Source organism: Pleurodeles waltl, chromosome 9 (assembly GCF_031143425.1).
Source record: "Pleurodeles waltl isolate 20211129_DDA chromosome 9, aPleWal1.hap1.20221129, whole genome shotgun sequence".
In the NCBI taxonomy this organism is placed as follows: domain Eukaryota; kingdom Metazoa; phylum Chordata; class Amphibia; order Caudata; family Salamandridae; genus Pleurodeles; species Pleurodeles waltl.
Genome location: NC_090448.1, coordinates 726518609 through 726539407, shown reverse-complemented (window position 1 = coordinate 726539407; position 20799 = coordinate 726518609).

Below are 20799 nucleotides of genomic sequence, written 5' to 3'. Positions count from 1 at the left end.
CATGAACACCAGGAGGGACACTGTGGCACTACAAGGGGCCCCTGACACTAGCATGGACGATGAACTGCCCACCACCTCCGCCGGCGCTAGTGGACAGGACGCACCGCCACAGGACCACCACACCAGCACCCAACCCCCTGCACAGGGAGAACCACCCCGCAAACGGTCCCTGAGATCCAGGACAAAGACAGACCACGATGCCAAGACCCCCGCCAAGAAATTAGACCACCCTGATTGTCATCCTACTGTCCCACTTTGTCACCCTGTCCATACTTAAACTGCCCCAGCTCCACTTCCTATGCCCATATGGGCAATACACCTGTGAGACTAATAGACTGGACTCTGCCATGGACATTCCTCCGCCATCACCCCTGACCATTTTACTACCCCCTCCAATATTGGGCACTTAAATAAACACCATTAAAGCACAAAACAATCTGGAGTCTGTCTGTGATTTCAAAATAGTGTATTAGCAATTACAGTGACAAAATGCTCTTACAATTGTAATGTCAACATACCTATGTCACACAGTACTAGTCCATGAGGAATCTAAGCAGATGTCACACAGTGGGACCCACATCTGTGAAAATCGTAAGGGAAAGTGACAACTCAGTGCCAACACACTGGGTGATAACGAGAGACAGTAGAGTGGTAGTAGTGTTAAAGTACATGTAGTAGGCAGGCCTGTACTCTTACCTGTGTCTCACTGGAAATATTGCTGGATCACTGAGTCCCTGTTGTTCATGTCTTCTTCCTCTGCTTCCTCGTCTTCACTGTCCACAGGCTCCACAGCTGCCACAACACCGCCATCTGGACCATCCTCCTGCAGAAAAGGCACCTGTTGTTGCAAAGCCAAGTTGTGAAGCATACAGCAGGCCACAATGATCTGGCACACCTTCTTTGGTGAGTAGAATAGGGATGCACCTGTCATATGGAGGCACCAGAACCTGGCCTTCAGGAGGCCGAAGGTCCGCTCGATCACCCTCCTAGTTCGCCCATGGGCCTCATTGTAGCGTTCCGCTGCCCTTGTCCTGGGATTCCTCACTAGGGTCAGTAGCCATGACAGGTTGGGGTAACCAGAGTCACCTGCAAATGGTGAGGGACAACTGTTAGACACGCACTAACCTGCAGGGATATCCCCAGACCCAGACAACCATTCCCACTGTCTTGCTCCCAGGTGCTCACCTAATAGCCACACACGGTGCCTCTGGAGTTGCCCCATCACATAAGGGATGCTGTTATTCCGCAGGATGTAGGCGTCATGCACTGAGCCAGGGAACATGGCATTCACATGGGAGATGTACTGGTCGGCCAAACATACCATCTGTACATTAATTGAATATTAACTATTCCTGTTTCTGTACACCTGTGTGGGGGGACCAAAGCCACATGGGTCCCATTAATGGCACCTATGATGCTGGGCATATGTCCCAGGGCATAGAAATTACCTTTCACTGTAGGCAAATCCTCCACCTGAGGGAAAACGATGTAGCTCTGCATGTGTTTCAGAAGGGCAGACAACAGTCTGGACAACATGTTGGAAAACATAGGCTGGGACATCCCTGATGCTATGGCCACTGTTGTTGGAAATGACCCACTTGCAAGGAAATGGAGCACAGACAGCACCTGCACTTGAGGGGGGATTCCTGTGGGATGGCGGATTGCTGACATCAGGTCTGGCTCCAACTGGGTACACAGTTCCTGGATTGTGGCACGGTCAAGCCTGTATGTGATAATCACATGTCGCTCCTCCATTGTCGACAGGTCCACCAACGGTCGGTAAACCGGAGGATGCCGCCATCTCCTCACATGTCCCAGCGGACGGTGCCTATGAAGGACAACAGCGAGCACAGAGTCAAACAACTCAGAGGTACGTACCCATAGTTTACACAGAACACCATACACAAAAGGTGGCCTGTATGTGTGACGCAGTTGAAAATTAATCCACGTGGGCCCCTGAAATGGCGGCTGCCTGACCTCTAAAGTGGGACAATGGGAAGTGAGGTAACTGCGCTGGCGTTGTACACCATCGCGTTAGGCAGTCGAAGACCGCGGCGCAATGCTGCATTGGTTAGCATTGGACACTATGGGTCTCAGGAGCCAATGACGATGTACGCCGGCGGTGACAGTACGCACCGCCGCAGATGTGACCGCCATTTTCTATCTGTTCAATCACTCGATACCTGATCTTCGACAGAAGAGGACCTACACTGCAAGTGCTGCTGTGACCTCGGTCTGGAAGAGACAATGGCTCGAGTTTCTGTGGAAAGGGCCCCTGCCTTCACATTGGAGGAGTTGGAGCAACTCATGGATGGGGTCCTCCCCAGTACACGCTACTCTCTGGTCCTCCAGACAAACAGGTAAGTACACTGGGAGCATGATGTATGGGCTATGCCTGTGTGGAGAGGGCTGGATGTAAGAAGGAAGGGGGAGAGTGCGGCGTGCATGAAACAACAGTGAATGCATGTGCCACATGGCAAGGGTAGGGATGGGGGCCAATCACTTTGACGGTGCAGTTGGTAATAACTTACTCTTCCCCCTGTACATTTCATGTAGGTCAGCGCCCACCAGAAAAAACATATTTGCCGTGACACTGCCAAGGACGTCCGGACCCTGGGGGTCTACCACAGACGGAGCACCCACTGCCGGAAAAGATGAGAGGACATTCGCCGCTGGAGCAAGAAGACGGCGGAGGCTCAGCTGTGGATGGCCTCCCAATGTGGGAGGGGTGCCTGTCGCACCATGACCCCCCTGATGTTCAGGATCCTGGCGGTGGCCTACCTGGAGTTGGATGGGCTCTTGAGGGCATCACAGCAGACACAAGGGGGTGAGTACACTCTCATTCTGCTAACTTTGCGCGCAGTGGAGGAGTCTGGGTGGGGGAGGTGGGCTGTGGTTTTCCCTAGGCCAGGGCAAGTTCTGTAGGCCAGGTCCCTCCGTAAGGCAGGCCATGTGGCACCCCACCCCACCTCTGTAGAGTGCCAAGTACACCTAGTCATGCCCCTGTGTCATCTATGTGTGCAGATGTCGTCCATAGCCTTATAGGGCATTTCCCAGGAATTGAACAGTGGAGCCCAAGAGCGCGGCGTAGTGCAGGGGGCTTCTGTGTCTGTCGTGTCCGCCAACGGTAGCGGTAATGCATGCACTCAACATGTCTTTCTTCTGTTGTCCCCCCCTCCCTTTTTGTGGTCTCCCTGTTCTTGTGTGCATTAGCATCATCAGGCGGAGGAGCAGTGGCACCGGAGCACCAGGAGGCTGCATCCCACATGGCCATGGAGGGCCACACTACGGACTCGGACTTCACCAGTGGGACAGAGGGCAGGAGGAGCTCCACGGCGGGGACAGGAGCTGACACCAGTGACACAGATTTGTCCTCTGATGGAAGCTCCCTTGTAGTGGCGGCAACATCTGAGCCCCCCCATCTACAGGTACAGCCGCCACCCCCCCCTTCCAGCACCAGCCTTCCCAGCAGCCCCTCAGCCTTCGCCCCGTGTCCGCTCACCCGGGAGGGTGGGCATCACCTTTGCCCCAGGCACCTCAGGCCCTGCCCCAGTCACCCCTGCTGCCCTCAGTGAGGAGGCCATTAACCTCCTCAGGTCCCTCACTGTTGGGCAGTCTACCATTTTCAATTCCATCCAGGGTGTAGAAAGGCAGTTGCCACAAACAAATGCATTCCTGGAGGGCATTCATTCTGGTCAGGCGGCCCTTCAGCGAGCTTTTCAGACTCTGGCCTCAGCACTGATGGCAGCCGTTGTCCCTGTGTCTTGCCTCCCCCCTCCAACTTCCTCCACCCTGACCCAATCCCCTGTACCTCAGCCTATCCCAAGTACACCTACAGACCAGCATGCACACACGTCAACACACAAGGGAAACTCAGGCAAACATAAGCACCACACATCCCACAGGCACTCATGCAAGCATCACACACATGCAGACACACCAACATCCACTGCCTCCACTGTGTCCCCCTCCTCCTCGTCTTCCTCCTCCCTCCCAGTCTCGTCTACACTCACACCTGCATGCACTACCTCTACAGCCACTACGTCCCTCTCCAGCACAACCACCAACACACCCCGCTCACGTGCAGTCACCATCCCCACTACCATTCACACATCCCCTGTGTCCTCTCCCAGTGTGTCTGTGACGCCCCCTCCCAAGATACACAAACGCAGGCACACACCCACCCAACAGCCATCCACCTCACGACAGCCTCCAGCGCATGCACCTTCACCCAAAGTCAACAAACGAACACCTCCTACAACCACCACCTCTTCCTCCACTCCCAAACCCCCTCCAGGTACCCGTCCCAGTGTGTCAAAAAAACTTTTCCTGTCCAACCTTGACCTCTTTCCCACACCTCCCCCACCCCGCACCTCAGCCACAACATCTCCAGGACCAGTGGTGCCTGTAGTCACCGGAATCTGGAGTGCACCAGCCACCAGGGCAGCCAGTGTGGCACGGAGCCACAGCACAGACAGTCCCCCACCTGTGAAGCATCAGAAGTTGGCCAGTGCCCGGCGGGAGAGGGGGAAGACTCCAGCCACCAAATCCGCTCCCAGGTGTCCCGGTGGGAGTGTGGACTCAGCTGTGACACTCTCCAAGGTAGGGAAGGGCCACAAGAAACCAGGAAAGTCTGGGAAGAGCAGCACAGTGGAGAAGACCGTCATCATCCCCGCTGCCCTGGAGGCCACCTCCAGCACCAGCCCAGCTGCCCAGGACAGGACCGCCAGCACCAGCCCAGCTGCCCAGGACAGGACCACCAGCACAAGCCCAGCTGCCCAGGACAGGACCGCCAGCACAAGCCCACCTGCCCAGGACAGGACCGCCAGCACAAGACCACCTGCCCAGGACAGGACCGCCAGCACCAGCCCAGCTCCCAGGACAGGACCGCCAGCACAAGCCCACCTGCCCAGGACAGGACCACCAGCACAAGCCCACCTGCCCAGGACAGGACTGCCAGCACAAGCCCAGCTGCCCAGGACAGGACCGCCAGCACCAGCCCAGCTGCCCAGGACAGGACCGCCAGCACAAGCCCACCTGCACAGGACAGGACCGCCAGAACGAGCCCAGCTGCCCAGGACAGGACCGCCAGCACAAGCCCACCTGCCCAGGACAGGACCGCCAGCACGAGCCCACCTGCCCAGGACAGGACCGCCAGCACAAGCCCAGCTGCCCAGGACAGGACCGCTAGCACGAGCCCAGCTGCCCAGGACAGGACCGCCAGCACAAGCCCAGCTGCCCAGGACAGGACCGCCAGCACGAGCCCAGCTGCCCAGGACAGGCCCACCAGCACAAGCCCACTTGCCCAGGAGGCCTCCGCCAACAAAAGCCCCGCTTCGCCATGAAGGACCGCCAGCAGCTGAGTCCCTGCAATGGAGACCGCCGCCTCAAGCACCGCTGCACAGGGTACCGCCGTCTCAAGCACCGCTGAACAGGGCACCGTCGTCTCAAGCACCGCTGAACAGGGCACTGCTGTCTCAAGCACCGCTGAACAGGGCACCGCCGTCTCAAGCACCGCTGCACAGGGCACCACCGTTTCAAGCACCGCTGAACAGGGCACCGCCGTCTCAAGAACCGCTGAACAGGGCACCGCCGTCACAAGCACCGCTGCACAGGGCACCGCCGCCTCAAGCACCGCTTATAAGGGTGCCGCCATCTCAAGCACCGCTGAACAGGGCACCGCCGTCTCAAGCACCGCTGGTACATGAGCGGCAAGGGCACTGACGCAACTAAGTCTGTCACGGGGTGAATGATGCACTCTGGGCACCATGCCCCCTCCAGAACCAGTGGAGACTGTCATCCACTACCTCTGTCCTTAGCAGGATGAAGCACTCTGGGCACAAAGCTCCCTCCAGAACCAGTGGAGACTGTCATCCACTACCTCTGTCCTTAGCAGGATTAAGCACTCTGGGCACAAAGCCCCCTCCAGAACCAGTGGAGACTGTCATCCACTACCTCTGTCCTTAGCAGGATGAAGCACTCTGGACACAAAGCCCCCTCCAGAACCAGTGGAGTATCACATCCACTACCTCAGTCCTTGGCAGGATGAAGCACTCTGGGCACAAGGCCCCCTCCAGAACCAGTGGAGTATCACATCCACTACCTCAGTCCTTGGCAGGATGAAGCACTCTGGGCACAAGGCCCCCTCCAGAACCAGTGAGTATCACATCCACTACCTGAGTCCTTGGCAGGATGAAGCACTCTGGGCACAAGGCCCCCTCCAGAACCAGTGGAGTATCACATCCACTACCTCTGTCCTTGGCAGTATAAAGCACTCTGGGCACAAGGCCCCCTCCAGAACCAGTGGAGTATCACATCCACTACCTCAGTCCTTGGCAGGATGAAGCACTCTGGGCACAAGTCCCCCTCCAGAACCAGTGGAGACTGTCATCCACTTGTGAGACTGTGGCTTTGCACTCCCCAGGATTGAACAGTGGGCAAACCACCCACTGTACAGACTTGTGAGACTGTGGCTTTGCACTCCCCAGGATTGAACAGTGGGCAACCCACCCACTGTAGAGACTTGTGAGTCTGGGGCTTTGCACTCCCCAGGATTGAACAGTGGGCAACCCATCCACTGTAGAGACTTGTGAGACTGGGGCTTTGCACTCCCCAGGATTAAACAGTGGGCAAACCACCCACTGGAGAGACTTGTGAGACTGTGGCTTTGCACTCCCAAGGATTGAACAGTGGGCAAACCACCCACTGGAGAGACTTGTGAGACTGTGGCTTTGCACTCCCAAGGATTGAACAGTGGGCAACCCACCCACTGTAGAGACTTGTGAGACTGTGGCTTTGCACTCCCCAGGATTGAACAGTGGGCATGTGGCCCCCTCGTGATTTTGGTGGCGTGCTCTCAAGCAGCTGAGGTGCCCCCCCTTTCCCTCCCCCTAGGTGCGTGTTTAGTTGCTCTCTGATGCCCCTGCCTGTTCTCTCCGTCATGGTCGGGGATCTTGTGTGGGCCTAGTCCATAACGTGTGGTCCCAGTGTTCCACGGACTTTATTAGAGCACTACCTGGACTACTATGCTTGGTATATATTTTGTACATGGTGTATATATATGTTTCTGCCTACCTGCTTTTAATATATTACAATGGTTACACTCACTTTCTATTGTCTTTGCATTCTTCCGGGGGGTTTGGGGGTGTAACCGTGATGTATTGATATGCATTAGTGTGTGTGTTGTGGTAGGCGAGGGTGGGGGTGTTGCGTGTTGCGTGTCCCTGTTTTTTCCCTCCCCCCTCCCTTGTGTCGTAGGTGCAGTACTCACCGTGGTCTTCGCCGCCGGCGTGCGTGCTCTTGGTAGAGGAGCAGGAAGACTATTGCAGGTAGAATTTGGAGTTCCAGATCCATGGCGTACTTGTTCCTCGTGGGGTGTGTAGAGGTGAGCGTTTTTCCTTGGGGATTCCTGTTTCCGCCGTGTTTTTATCCGTGGTGAATCTGCCCCGGAAAAGGTGGCAGATTGGCCTGTCATAATAGTGTGGGCGATACATTGTCTCCCGCCTGTCTGTTGGCGGTGACCGCTGCGCTGTTTGTTTGTACCGCCGTGGCGGTCGGAGTGTTAAAGTGGCTGTCTTTGTTGGCGGTTTCCACCATCGTCGTAATTGTAAATTTTTTACCGCCGGCCTGTTGGCGGGCTTACCGCCGCTTTAACACCGACCGCCAGGGTTGTAATGACCACCTTAGTCATCAGAGGAGGGATTGCTAGCGCAGGTGTTTTAATAAAAATTATTAATGAGTGTTCATGTATTCTGAATAATGGATTTGGGCAGAAAATATAATAACGTCGAAAATTAATGCACACATTTGGAAATGTGATTACGATGAGTGGCTGCCAATGTTCACAAAGTGTACTTATTAATAGTCTAAAACTGTGAAATGTTGAATATATGTTTGACAAATGTAGTAATACGTCATATTAAAGCTTATGCATTATGTTTTAGCTTTATTAATTTTAGGCCTTAACTTAGCAAAGATCTTGGCCTACTTGCCAGGCCTCACGTCAAAGCTGTATTTCTTAACGTTTAATAAATGGCTGTCCTAGAGAGTTAAACTGTGATTTTTAATTTGCATTGTTTAAATGTGCTCATAGCTGAGATGTTTTCTCATGAGAACTGACTGCTAGAAGAAGCTGTTCTTGCTAATGTAACATTTTGTGTGTGATGTGTGTGAGACTGACTTTCTCAGGAGAAGAACAATCGAGATACTGACTAGAGTAGAAGCTGCAACAATATTGTTACCTGACAAGCCGGATGATGAGGACATTGCAGGACAACCAATCAATGACATGTCAATGGAGTAATAGTGGAATTCATAGATTTGGAGTTTTAGTTTTATTGGACAAAGTGTGAACTTCGATGAATTGACCAATAGGGATTTGAGACATAGTTTTACCGGTTTTTATTTTAACAAGACTACACTGAGAGAAGACACCATCATTGCCCATTTTCTTGCTGCCCGAAAGGTCAATATTTTCTTCTGCGTCTTGGATGCTGAATCCTGATGCCTTGCTGATCGACTGATGTCCTGAGGATGAAGACTGACTCTGCTTGCTGATCCACACTGAGGATAGGTATTATGAATTAGACTGTTGATTATTATGTCTATTTGCTTTTTCTTTCTACGTACCAACTGCACTGTTTTGATAGAGCCATAGTTAGATGTTTTCCAAATTGGTGTTAGTAAATTGTTTTGCATGAAGCCCAATGTGCTGATGCTAATCTGATGTTAGTTAAGGATCCTCACTAATGAAAGTCTGCTAATAGGGAATAATGTTGGATGCATTTCTCTGCTGAACTCGAATGTATGTAATCACTCTGACGCTGTTGACTTTGTTATTAATTTGCACCATAACCTTAGAATGTGTCGTAATTCAAGCTTGATTAGAATACGTTTCTTCCGTCGCTATGGACAGCCAGTATTATTTCTGTGTGTGTTTCATTTGATTTTGAGATTAATCTACATGACTTTAGCATTGTTAATATAGGGTAGTAAATATTCTAACCTTTACTAAAAGGTGTGGTTATTCATGATGGAATGATTGATTGTTGATATCAAGTACTGGTGACTGATTATTGATCAGCATGTACTGAAGTTATGGTAAGAACATCTTAATTGCGAGTCAAAAGGTTCATCGACCTATGCGTGTCCCCTTGTAAGTTTACTTATTAAGGTCACTGGCAACATCAGGTAGTACATTTCAAAGTTAGAAGTGACTACGCCACCCTTAGAGTATGACTGTGTCAGTGCCTTTCAACTAATCCGAGTCTGTGTTAAAGCTATTAAATATTGATAGGCTTTGGTGAGTGACAAAGAAATATTGGAAAACAGTGGGATAGGTAAGATGTCTACTGTCTCTGAAACTGCAAGAGGCGGGAAGATTCGGCGTTGGGCTTGTTTTTTAATTTTAAGAACCACAGGGGGATAATTATCTGGCAATACCATGATGGGAACTCTGTGGAACCCGGTGGACCTGGTTGCCCATGTACTGTGTGGATGTGGCATCAAATAAGAGGGTGTTCGATCTCTACCTTGTAAGAACCATTAATGACTTGCCTTAGTTTATCTGAAGCCCAGAAAATTGTCTGAATTTTATGATATCCCGTAGTAGCGGTTCAAGGTTATTCCTGGGGTGTTTGGCATAACGTGTGCTATCATCAGTAAATAGTGAGGTTAGGTAACTTCTTTTACCTGCAATATAAGGTCCTCGGTGGCAATGCTTTCCTTTCATACTGCTGATTAACGTATAAGTAGCGACTGCAAATAGAAGGGGTGATAAAGGATACCCCTGCCTAGTGTGCAGCTCGATATATATATATATATATAGATATATATATATATATATTTCAAATGGTGGAGATAAAACACGATTCACTCTCAGTCATGTCTATGGCTAGATACAAAGCAGACTGATCCATCCCAAAGGTTATAGACCAATCCCCATTTAAGAGAGATGTTTCAAATAAATAAGGCCATGCAAGTGTGTCTTAAGCCTTTTAGGCATCAAGCAAAACCACCACTACCTGACATCAGGGTCTATTTGTCATGCTAAGGTGAAAAAGATACAGAGATTATCTGAAGTAGAATAACCAGGTATAAAGCCAGATGTCTCAGGTGACACTATGTGAGTTTGCAGTCGCTTACCACTGACCTCCAGCATGCTAAGTGCTAAGGTAGTTGTGTACACTTTATAAAATTCAAAGGGGAAGACGTTTTAGCATGGGGCCTTTCCACCGAGTGAAGATTTTATTGTTTCTACTATCTCCTCCACGATGATCAGGAGATTAAGTAGTTTACGCTAGTTTGGTTCAAACCGTGCAGGAGAGCAGTATCAGATAAGTATTCACTGGGCTGGGGTGCCCCTTGTGCTTTCTCTGCCTGCTACAGAGAAAGTAGTTTAATATTGATTGAACGTTGTTAATATGTCCCCAGTCCTGTGTGTTAAGTTCCATCGTCAATTCTCACACAGCATATATCCCTAGAGATCACATTAGCTTTCAGCAGGTGAGCCAGAGTGCGTCCAGGACATTTTCCTTTGCCACAGCACCTTGCTCTGGCTGATTTCCCCAGATATTTACCCTGCCTCTCAGTTCCTTCTTTATATGGAAATAGTACATCAGGTAGAGGACACTGTGTTTCTGCATAAGTATTTCCTAGATGTTTTAATGTTTTCTCCAGACTTGGGAATCTGTTTTGGATAGATTGCAATGCTTCAGCCTGTTTAGAAATACAAAGTCCTCGGATTGAGATTTTGAATGGCTCCCAGAGTGTACGCACAGTGCCCCTAATAAACATAAAAAAGTCAGAAATGCCTTGACAAATTTCACGCTGGAATATCCTGTCTGTCAGTGCATTAGTAGGGAAAACCCAAGGGCGGTAGAAGCCCAGAACATTTCCTGAGTCAGGGTAAGCATTAGTGGGGAGTGGTCTGATAAGGTCCTAAGCAATATGAAGAACTCACTTCAACTCATACACATAGCCCCTGTTGCAAGCCAATAATCAATATGGGAGTGTGAATCAGACACTGGTGAATAGTGAGAGTATTTACTCTTGGACAGGTGTACATGTCACCAAACAGCCATCGGAGCATGGCAGTAGATCGCATTTAGGACTGCCTGAATAGACCTGGAAAGTGAATGGGAGGATGACTATGATCTATTTGCATATCTAGAATAGTATTAATTTCTCTCCCCCACAGCAATGATGATTGTGGCATTGTGAGATATTGAGGTACATGTTCCCCGCAAAACTCTGGAGAGTCAATATTGAGGATGTAAATATTAAAGAGAATGTATTGTTGATTAGCAATTAGCCCCTTTATAAACAAAAATAGTACCCTCGGAGTCTGTAACAGTGTTCTCCCTTCTAAACTGCGGTGCAGAACTGATTAGAATGCCCCCACACATTGAATGGAAAAGCCTTTGTGTCAGTTTGTGTGACTTTGCTCTGGCCCAATGCATTATAAATCTGGCCCTAAGCATCTGTTAAGCATGCTCAGCTGTCAAATTAGAAAAATAAATGTAATTTATGGGCAACTTTATTGTATCAGGAATTAGACTTCCCAGTTTATTTTACCAGAGGGAAACTTCCAAGGTGTGACCCTGGGCAGATGTCCAGTTTGCCTTTGGCTTTAAATGTCTCTGTGCTGCCCTGCTCAAAAGGAACACCTACTTCTTGCAGTGGCACCAACAGTGCCTTGTTCTTACCTCCTGATGTAACACTCAATCGGCAAGGAATACATGTTCCACAGAACCTCTCTGTATCTCAACACATCCCTTGTCAATAGACAAACAGTCCAACCTATCCTTTTATTTTTAATGATCAAATGACCTGCTAAAGGTACTACATGTGCCGGCGAAAACCAAATGTCCTTGTGCACTTGCCGAATCACTATTTATGTAAGCTTCTAGTTATGGTACTACATCAGAGAAAATCAAATCATTGCCCTTGACACATCCAGCACTTTGCTTCTCTCAAACCTCTTCTTCGATTGTGGCTAACTTGGTGTTAATCTTAACCTCCACTCAGGCAAAGGGGTAATCCATGACATCTGCATTGGCTAACAAGCCTATGCCATTCGCACCATTGTGAATCTCCTTGTGTCATCCACATTATTTTGTCTTGTTCCTGGTGATCTAATCTCATCTTCTCCCTCTCAAATTCTCTGACTATCTCATTTTCTCAGCATTCTGGAGCAGCTGGTGTAAGTTTAAGGTCTCAGTCAGATTGCAATCACCCACGGGAATTACTCTTGGAGTTGGTAACAGTGGTGCCCATGAAATAGGGGTAGGGGTAAGCCTTAGACAAACAATGGGAAGCACATTTTGGTACACACTCTGTGTGCCTGGGAAAAACCTGTGGTAAGAGGCTGAGAAAGCCTGACACTATAGGTTCCTTCCTTGGTACCCTCCCCAAAGTCCCATGACAGATTCTTCCCCACTGACCAGTTTCAGTAACCGGTCCTTAAGAAATTCCACAATGATCCAGCTATCATCCCTGGGAGTCCTTCATCCACTCCTCTCTCCAAACACAAATACCTTAACTAATCTAATGACAGGTTGTCAATGTCTAAACCAACAACCTTTGTCTACCATCTCACTGTACGGGTAATGCTGTGCTTAAGCTGAACTTATAGTTCTGTACAAGACCTGGAACTGAAATCTGCAGATCTGCCAGTGGGCCATAACCAGGGTGGTTGGACTCGTTTGCCAGTTGGGTTCTGATGCCCGTCCTCTTATAACTCAGTAAACTGGTCGAGTAACCCTCTGCACATCTGGCTCTCATACAAGTGAGGACAAGCAGTTAAAGGTTTTTCAGGGAGTTAGAGTTAGGGTCAAAGACTCAGAAATCAACAGTCAATCAACAGACAATAATTCACTGTTCAACCTAGTGCTTTTCATTTTGAAAAAAGATAGTACTTTAAGAGCACAACAAAACACAATACTACACAATTAGAAAGGGGGTACAACTACAAGGTTAACAATTTCACCCATGGATTCCAGTCAGGCACTACACTTTTTACAGTGGCTTCTTTCTTACCCCACGGTGCCCCCCAATATCTAAGGGGATTTCCCTGCAATGTAGCTTCAGGCAATATTAGACAAAGGTGCAAGTTCATTAATCTTTTGCCACACAAGCACTTTGTGGAGCAGTTTGAAAACTTCTTAATCCCAAAGAGTTCACATTGGCAAAGGTAATTTCCTATGGCAGTTTGTGGTTCAGTCTTTTGAGGTTATGCTTTGCTCTACCTGCTCAGAGGAGACTTAGCCTGGCTGATTTTGGATGGTGCACTCGTTGGTCTCACACTGTTTTGAGGCGTCTTTGGAGTCTTTCAACCGTGATGGCAGTCTCACTCTTCACATGGTCATCTGAGTAGATAAGCACAGCTGGTCAGAATGATAAATGCCTGTTTCCAGCAGTTGCAGTCTCCAGGCCACTGCCTGGTCTTCCACTTTGATGTCTCCTGTGGGGAAATGTACCACACATCATCAATTTCATGAACTATGCTCTGGGAAACCAGATGACCCTTTCATTGCACAGGTCAGTACCCACAACACCCACTTGACAGTCAGCTTCTTTAGAATGCTGTATACCCAAGAAACATGGCCTGGCTTCTTCTCCTGGACAGCCTCTCCTACAGCAGGGTCAAGCACTCTCCATCCTTCTCTTAGCAGGCAGATAGGCTTCTAGATTCTAGGCAGCTCACATCTTCCTCTAGTTAGTTACGCAGGCTTCGAGTGAAGTCCCTTCACATAAGGCAGAAAGGCCGTCATGCAGACACCTGCAAAGGACTTGTAGTACCTCTTCAAGTACTCTGCAGGGACTCCCTTCTTCTGTAATGAAGAACTTGAACTGCAACGAAGTGAGGTGGCCTGGGTCCACGACTCATTTTCCAGACAGTGAATGTGGATACACTGTCTAAGGTTCCAGAACTGGTTTAGGCTGGTTCAATTTCAAATGTCATTTTCTGGCTGACAGGCACAGCTTACTTGCAAAGTTATGCCTCTCTGTGCAGGTAGTGATGAAGCAGAAAATGAAGGTTTTCATTTATTAGCGCATAAACGTAGTACTGCAATAATCAAGTGTGATTTTAACCGAACTAATAAAGATTGTACGGGGACAAAATGTGCCCTCAGAGTAGTTTGCTAACATTTATAAGCGTGCTTTATATAACGTGATGTATTAGAATTGCACTAATCCGACATAATCATAAACGTGTGCTACGATTTGCTTGTTTGAAATGTTTTAGCTTAGCATAACTTTAGTGCAGGCTTTGGCCTAGTTGCCTGGTCTCACGATTTAGATGCTCGTATTTTTCCAATGTGCTATTAAACGTGTATTTTTGCTTGAAGCTGTACTTTTCCACTGAGATCGTTCACATGCTTATCTTAAGGTTTCGTGCCAGCTTGGCATTTTTCTCTTTGCTCCAAGGTCGATCTGCAGGTGCGGACAATGGAAGCTCTGAAAGTGAGTTAATTGGTATAAAATGTTGCAACTTACGTACCCGTCTCCAAGGATAATGTATGCTTAAGTAAAAGCTTGAGAACTGTTGTTTTTGATTGGACAATTTGAAGCTAACCTATGAACCCTCCAATGGAAGACCCTACTGGATTTGAACTGTTGTCTATTTAAACCAGGTGCACGAGAAGAAAGTAGCTTTTTACCAGCTCGATACCCGCCATTTTGTAGACTTTGCAGCTATTATGGCCCACCTTGCTGCAACGCCATTTTGAAAGAGACTTTGATGCTTTCTCTAATCGAGAGAAAGAGACTTTAAATGATTCTTGCCCTAGAGACTTTAACTTTGATTCCTTTGCATGAAGTAGTAGTTTTATTTTGCCGCCGTGAGGCAATTGCCCCGTCCACCCCTGCCCCTTTGCCCCGTCCCATCCTGATCGAGAAACGGTACCTGTGAGACGAAGACTTCCTTGAATGCTGATTGTAATTGGTAAATATGAAAGGAAATTGTACAATTGCATTGTGTTTCTTTTAGGTAACCAACTGCTGATTTTTGACAAGATCCCTAGTTAGGAGTTTTTTTCCAAATTAATGTTGCTAAATTGTTTTGCATGAAGTCCCACATGCCGATGCTAATTTGAGGTTAGATGAGGATTCCTTTTGTTGCACGATGCAATTTGAGACCTTGTTATGCTGACTAAATGTATGCAATTAGCTCATTACAGATTATACTATTAGTGATTTGCATTGCTATTATCGAATGCCTTGTTATTCAAATGCTACATAGATTGCATCTGTTTCGTCGTTATCGACAGCTGTTAATGTTCATTTATGTTTATCATTTGGTGTTGAGACATATCTATATTGTGCTAGCTTTGTTAAAATAGGGAAATAAATTCACTAACTTTGAATAAACTGGTGTGGTTATTCCTGACTGAAAGGTCAGGGTTCGCCGAAATGTATTCTGGATTAATTGTCAAGTGTTATGTTGATCAGGGTATTGCTTATGTTCGTTATTGATTATTGATCTGATTAAATTGACCGATACAGTGTGAGGAGAGTCCCACTTAGCCAAAAGATTCATCGGCCTAAAGAGCGTCCAAATACAGGTAAATTATTAGTATGGAACGCTCTATCAGTAGATGGTAGCAGAGGACGGTTTCGCCTTTTGGGACTCCGTACCGTTAAAATACATGGTGTTGAATTAACGGTTTCGACTTTTGAGATTCCACTCGAGAAGTTGAATTAGATTTTTCTTGGGTAGAATAGATTGACAGAATGATGATGGGCTAGGTCCACCGCGACTTTCCTGGGATCTCGGAGCTTGCGAATGGAGAGAATGGAGGTGTGAGATCGGCGTTGGCGGTACTAGTGAAGGTATGAGTGAAGTTAGGATTTTGCGCTTGCAAAGCTTATTGCCGCAGATTGTGTGAAAAGGTTGCGAGGAATTTTAGAGGATAGCGGAGGTGCGACTCCGAGTGTAGAAGTAGGGAAGTCGTCGAACTTCATAGAAATAGCGGAGGTGCGACTCCGAGTGTGAGAGTAGGGAAGTCGTCGAACTTCATGTGCGTGTGGCGCTTTGTGCATAAAAAGGTCCACGTGGTTGTTGTTGTTGAGACGGGCCCTGCGAGGTCAAGAGACTCCGGAGTATGTTGTTTTATGTTGTGGTCTGGTCGGTTTAGTAGGTTGATCGGGCGTGGTCAACGAGTCGGTACGTGTTTTAAGGGAATGAAAGAAACTTCGACTTCGGGCTTTGACAAAATTCTAAGTGCACTAGAATAGATCATTGACAAGTTGAGAGCAATCTGCGGGTCAGATTTGCTTGCGAAAGTGGGGACCGAGAAAGATGGAATAACTGCCGAGGCTAGTGAAAAATCCCTAAGGTCCTGAATCGATTGTGTTACCTTTCCTGTAGTAAACCGACAGATCTGTTTTATTTTGGTAGCTCGCGATACATGCCAGAAGCTGTTACGAGAGGAGCTGAGTGAAGGAGGATTAGCCGCGAGGCTTTGTCAGCCGCAGTGTGTGTGAGTGTGACGTCACTAGGAGCCGCGCTGGGATAGGTTGGTTGGAGAGAAGGGTCGCGCACGGATTGGACGCAGTCCGTGGGGCTCGATTGGAAGGGGAAAGGCAGGCGAAGAGTGTTCCGGGAATTAAAGTCACCTATTGATTACAAACTTTGAGAAATAAAAGACGAGAAAATGAAATTTTTTAAAGCATTAAGGAGTGCGATGAAGGGGGAGTCTTACATTAAAGCGAGCGTAGGAGAGGAAACGCCACCCGAAGGTACACCAGCTTACATTGTAATGGAGGAAAAAGGGGTAGCTCCGTGCCTTTGGCTAAAGCAATGGCACAAGCTGACAGAGAAACATGGGAGCGTAGCGTTCCCGATCCATGGGACATTCAATATAAGGATCCTAGAGAATTTGAGATTCGCGATGTACGACATGAAGGTACCTCCAAGGCCAGCACAGTTTGAGGCTCTAGCGATCTGGGAACTGATGGCTAGACAGCAACAGCAAAATAAGTTCGAGACCAGGATAAGAAAGGTAGAAAAGACACTAGCGGACGCTAGGTGGGATAATGCACAGAAGGTGTGGAGATCAGATGTATTGCAGGGGATAAAATTGTTTCCCGCAATTACTAAGGAAGAAGAGACGACAGGCAAGAAAGCTACCTGTAAGACAAATGGGAGGTGTTCTAAAGATAGAGAGGACGAGGAAAAGTTGAGAAGAGAAGAGGAGTTAGAGGATGAGGAGTTAATTATGCAATTGCTGAACGACCGTCCACCACCTTATGCAGAGAGTGGACAAGGTCCAAGTACCAGTTCTGCCCCTCCGGCATCGGTACAGAACAGTGAAACTCAGAGTTCAGGAGCATCATCGGGGTCTAAGGACCCGAGTTTACTGTTCACCCCGCAGATACCGCAGGTTAGGAGAATATATCCAGATGTGCCCATGTTGAAACCAGCAGAAAATTATCCGCCGCAGATCCCAGGGTACTACAGCAGTGACAACAGTGCAGGAATGATTCTAGATCCGACCGTAATGGGAGGACAGAATGGTCACAACCCGACAGTGGCACAAGCCGAATCAACCCAGTTTTTGATGCCTCAAAAGCAGATGCAGGGGGGAAACGCACATGCTCAGATGACGGGGAGTCAAATGGGCATGCCGGCAATGATGACCCATAGTGTGGGAATGAACATGTCTCAGAACATGGGAAATGGACAGAACCCAGATGCGATATCACTACCCATTACTGTAGGTCCACCGGTACCTTTGTACAGTCAGCCTAACTTAGGCATGAGCGGTCAGGGATCAATGCTGCAGAATGGGACAGAAAGGAGGTGCATAGAAAACACTCCAGGGATAACTCCGATAGCGGCTCAGCCAACTGGATCTGGGTCCTTGATGGAGTTTAGTCCCATATGTTCTCAGTCAACACTGGTGAGGTCGAGTCCCCCACTGGTGATACCGCTGTCATCGAATACTGAAAAGTTGCCGCAACCATCAATGGCAGTCGATGTGAATGCTACACTGATGGGGTTGAATGCACAACAGCTGACACAGTGGTTCAACAGTCTGAATTCCACACAAAGCTCAGCCAGTGGGAAGGGAGAAGACTATCTGAATAGGGTCAGGTTGAACATGGAAGCACAAGAATTGGTGGAAGGGACTATGGGTGTGAATAGGTTAGAGTCCTACTCGGAAGAAGAGTTGAGGTATCTATGTCCAAGGATTACGAAAGAAGTGAACAAGGTACATAGAAGCTTGCAGGAAATAGCTGACAAAAACGGGGTTGACATAGACAAGACAAAACACTTGAGCAGGAGCTATAGGTTGGATTTCGGGACCACAGATTTTGAACACATGAGGTCAGCAGGTATGAAGGCGCACCTTAGAGAATTGCTGCAGAGTGCACAAGTGTGGAGGTGCTTAGACAAATGGGAAAGCAGGTGGGTAAAGAGAAAGGAAAAGAGGAAAGACAGTGTCACAGAGCTCAACGAGAAAAGACCGCAGAGTAGTGATGCAGTAACCATGTTACCAATGAGGGAGACAGCAGGGGGAAAATTAATACATGTACCATGGCACAGAAGCGACATTCAGTCTTTGACGGATGATTTTCCCAAACTGAGAGAGAAACCGATTGAATGGTATCAGCAGTCTGACAGGTTTGTGAAGCTTGCAAAATGTCTTTAGGAAGATCTGAACACCCTCTTTGAGATTGTGGTTCCGGCAGATTTGTGGGAGGATTGCAAAAGAGCTGTAGGTTGGCCGACAAGTGAACCAGAGAGAGACAGGGATACGTGTGCACCATCACCTATGGTGATGAGCTTGTACTATAAGGTGATTGAGCATTTGAAGACGAAGGTTGCCGCGAAAAATGTGGATTGGCAGAAGATAGATCGATCTGCCCAAGAGGCTAAAGAGTCGATTCATAGTTACTATGAGAGGTTGCTGAAGGCGTTCAAGAACTACAGTGGCACGGAAACAATAGAGGCGAAGGACATGCTTCATTTTGTGTTTAGATTTGTGGAAGGGCTGAGACCAGAGATAAGTCAGATGATAAAGTCGCATTTGATTTGTTGGCAGTCGAAACCGATTGATGAGGTGTTGAATTATGCGAAATACTGTAGCGACGAAATTGAAGTGAAACAGAAAAAGTTGAAAGAAAAAGTGGTGATGATGCAACTTAAGGCAGCTCAGACAGGTCTGCAAGGTTTGCAAGGGTTGCAAGGGCTCCAACAGCAGGTACCGCAACCGCAGCCGCAGTTGCAGGGAAATATGATGTTTCAGCCACAGGCGAGAGGCAGAGGCAGAGGAGGTTTTGGGAATAATGGTCCGGATTTGAACACTGTTGTGACTCCGAATGGTGTGCAGGCATTGAAAAAGGTGATGCCGTGTCACGTGTGCGGAATTGTCGGTCATTGGAAACGCGAGTGCCCGATGGTGGTGCAGGAAGGTGCAGGTGTTGGTCAGCAAAACAATGATGTCAATGCATTTCAGACAATGAGGGGACCGAAAATGAGAGGTCCAAATCCAAATTTTCAGACCATAAATCAGTTGCAGGGATTACAACCTATGCAGCCGCAGCAGATGCAGATGCCCCGTATGCAGATGACGCAAATGCAGCCAATGCAACAGCAGTTTCCCATGGTACCTAATCAGCAAATGCAAATACCTTTGGCACCAATGAGTCAGCAGCAAGTGATGGTTCCTCCACAGGTCTCGGGTCAGGTAATGAATACAAATGGCACCGTACAACAGTTCCCATTACACAGTGAGAGTGGAATAAACAATGTATGGGAGAGTGAAAGTTCAGGAGAGGAAGGAGATTGTGTGCTTGCAGCATCCTTGGAAGTTGATCAAAAGGGTCCGTATGTGGAGGGAAGAGTAATGGGTCATCGTGTCTCATTCTTGGTTGACACAGGAGCGACACGTTCAACTGTTAAGAGCATTGATGTACCAAATTTGCCACTCTCAGGGAGAACAGTTCAAGTGGTGGGAGTAGCAAACAGGCACCTGACAAACCCAATTACAGATCCAGTACCAGTCAGCATTGGTAACTATCAAGGGTTACATAAATTTGTGGTATGTGATTCAAGCCCGATAGCACTGTTAGGGAGAGACCTATTGTGCAAATTGGGATGTTCGATTATGTGTTCGAACGAGGGAATAAAAATTCAGACGAGCAGTGATGGGGAAGAAGAGGACAGTGTAGAAGGGGACGAGATGGAAACTGTCGATGAAGAGTATCCTCTGATTTGCCTTTTCCCAATGATAACTGAAGAAGATATTCCAGCTGAATTACGGGAAACAGTCGGAAAGGAAGTGTGGGATATGACAGGGAAAGAGGTGGGATTGATGAAAGGAGTGGAACCAGTGAAAGTGACTGTAAAACCCAATGTAACCTTTCCCCAGACCCCACAATACCACATGGCACAGGACACCCTCATGAAAGTCGCCCAACTCATTGACGAATTTGTAAAACAGGGAGTACTGAAAGAAGAGTTAAGCAGTCCATGTAATTCACCAATAATGGGACTAATAAAGCCAAGTGGAAAGGTCCGACTAGTGCAGGACTTGAGGAAAATAAATGACATCGTAATTAAATGTTGCCCTGTCGTACCAAATCCAGCTGTGATAATGTTTCAAGTCCCTTGCGATGCCGAGTGGTTCTCAGTCATCGGCTTGTCACAAGCATTCTTTTCGGTGCCTCTTCATGAGGACAGCCAATTTCTCTTTTGTTTCAAATTCTTAGACAGAGTGTACAGTTGGTGTCGAATTCCCCAAGGGTTTTCTGAGTCACCGTCAATCTTCAATCAGATTCTAAAGAAAG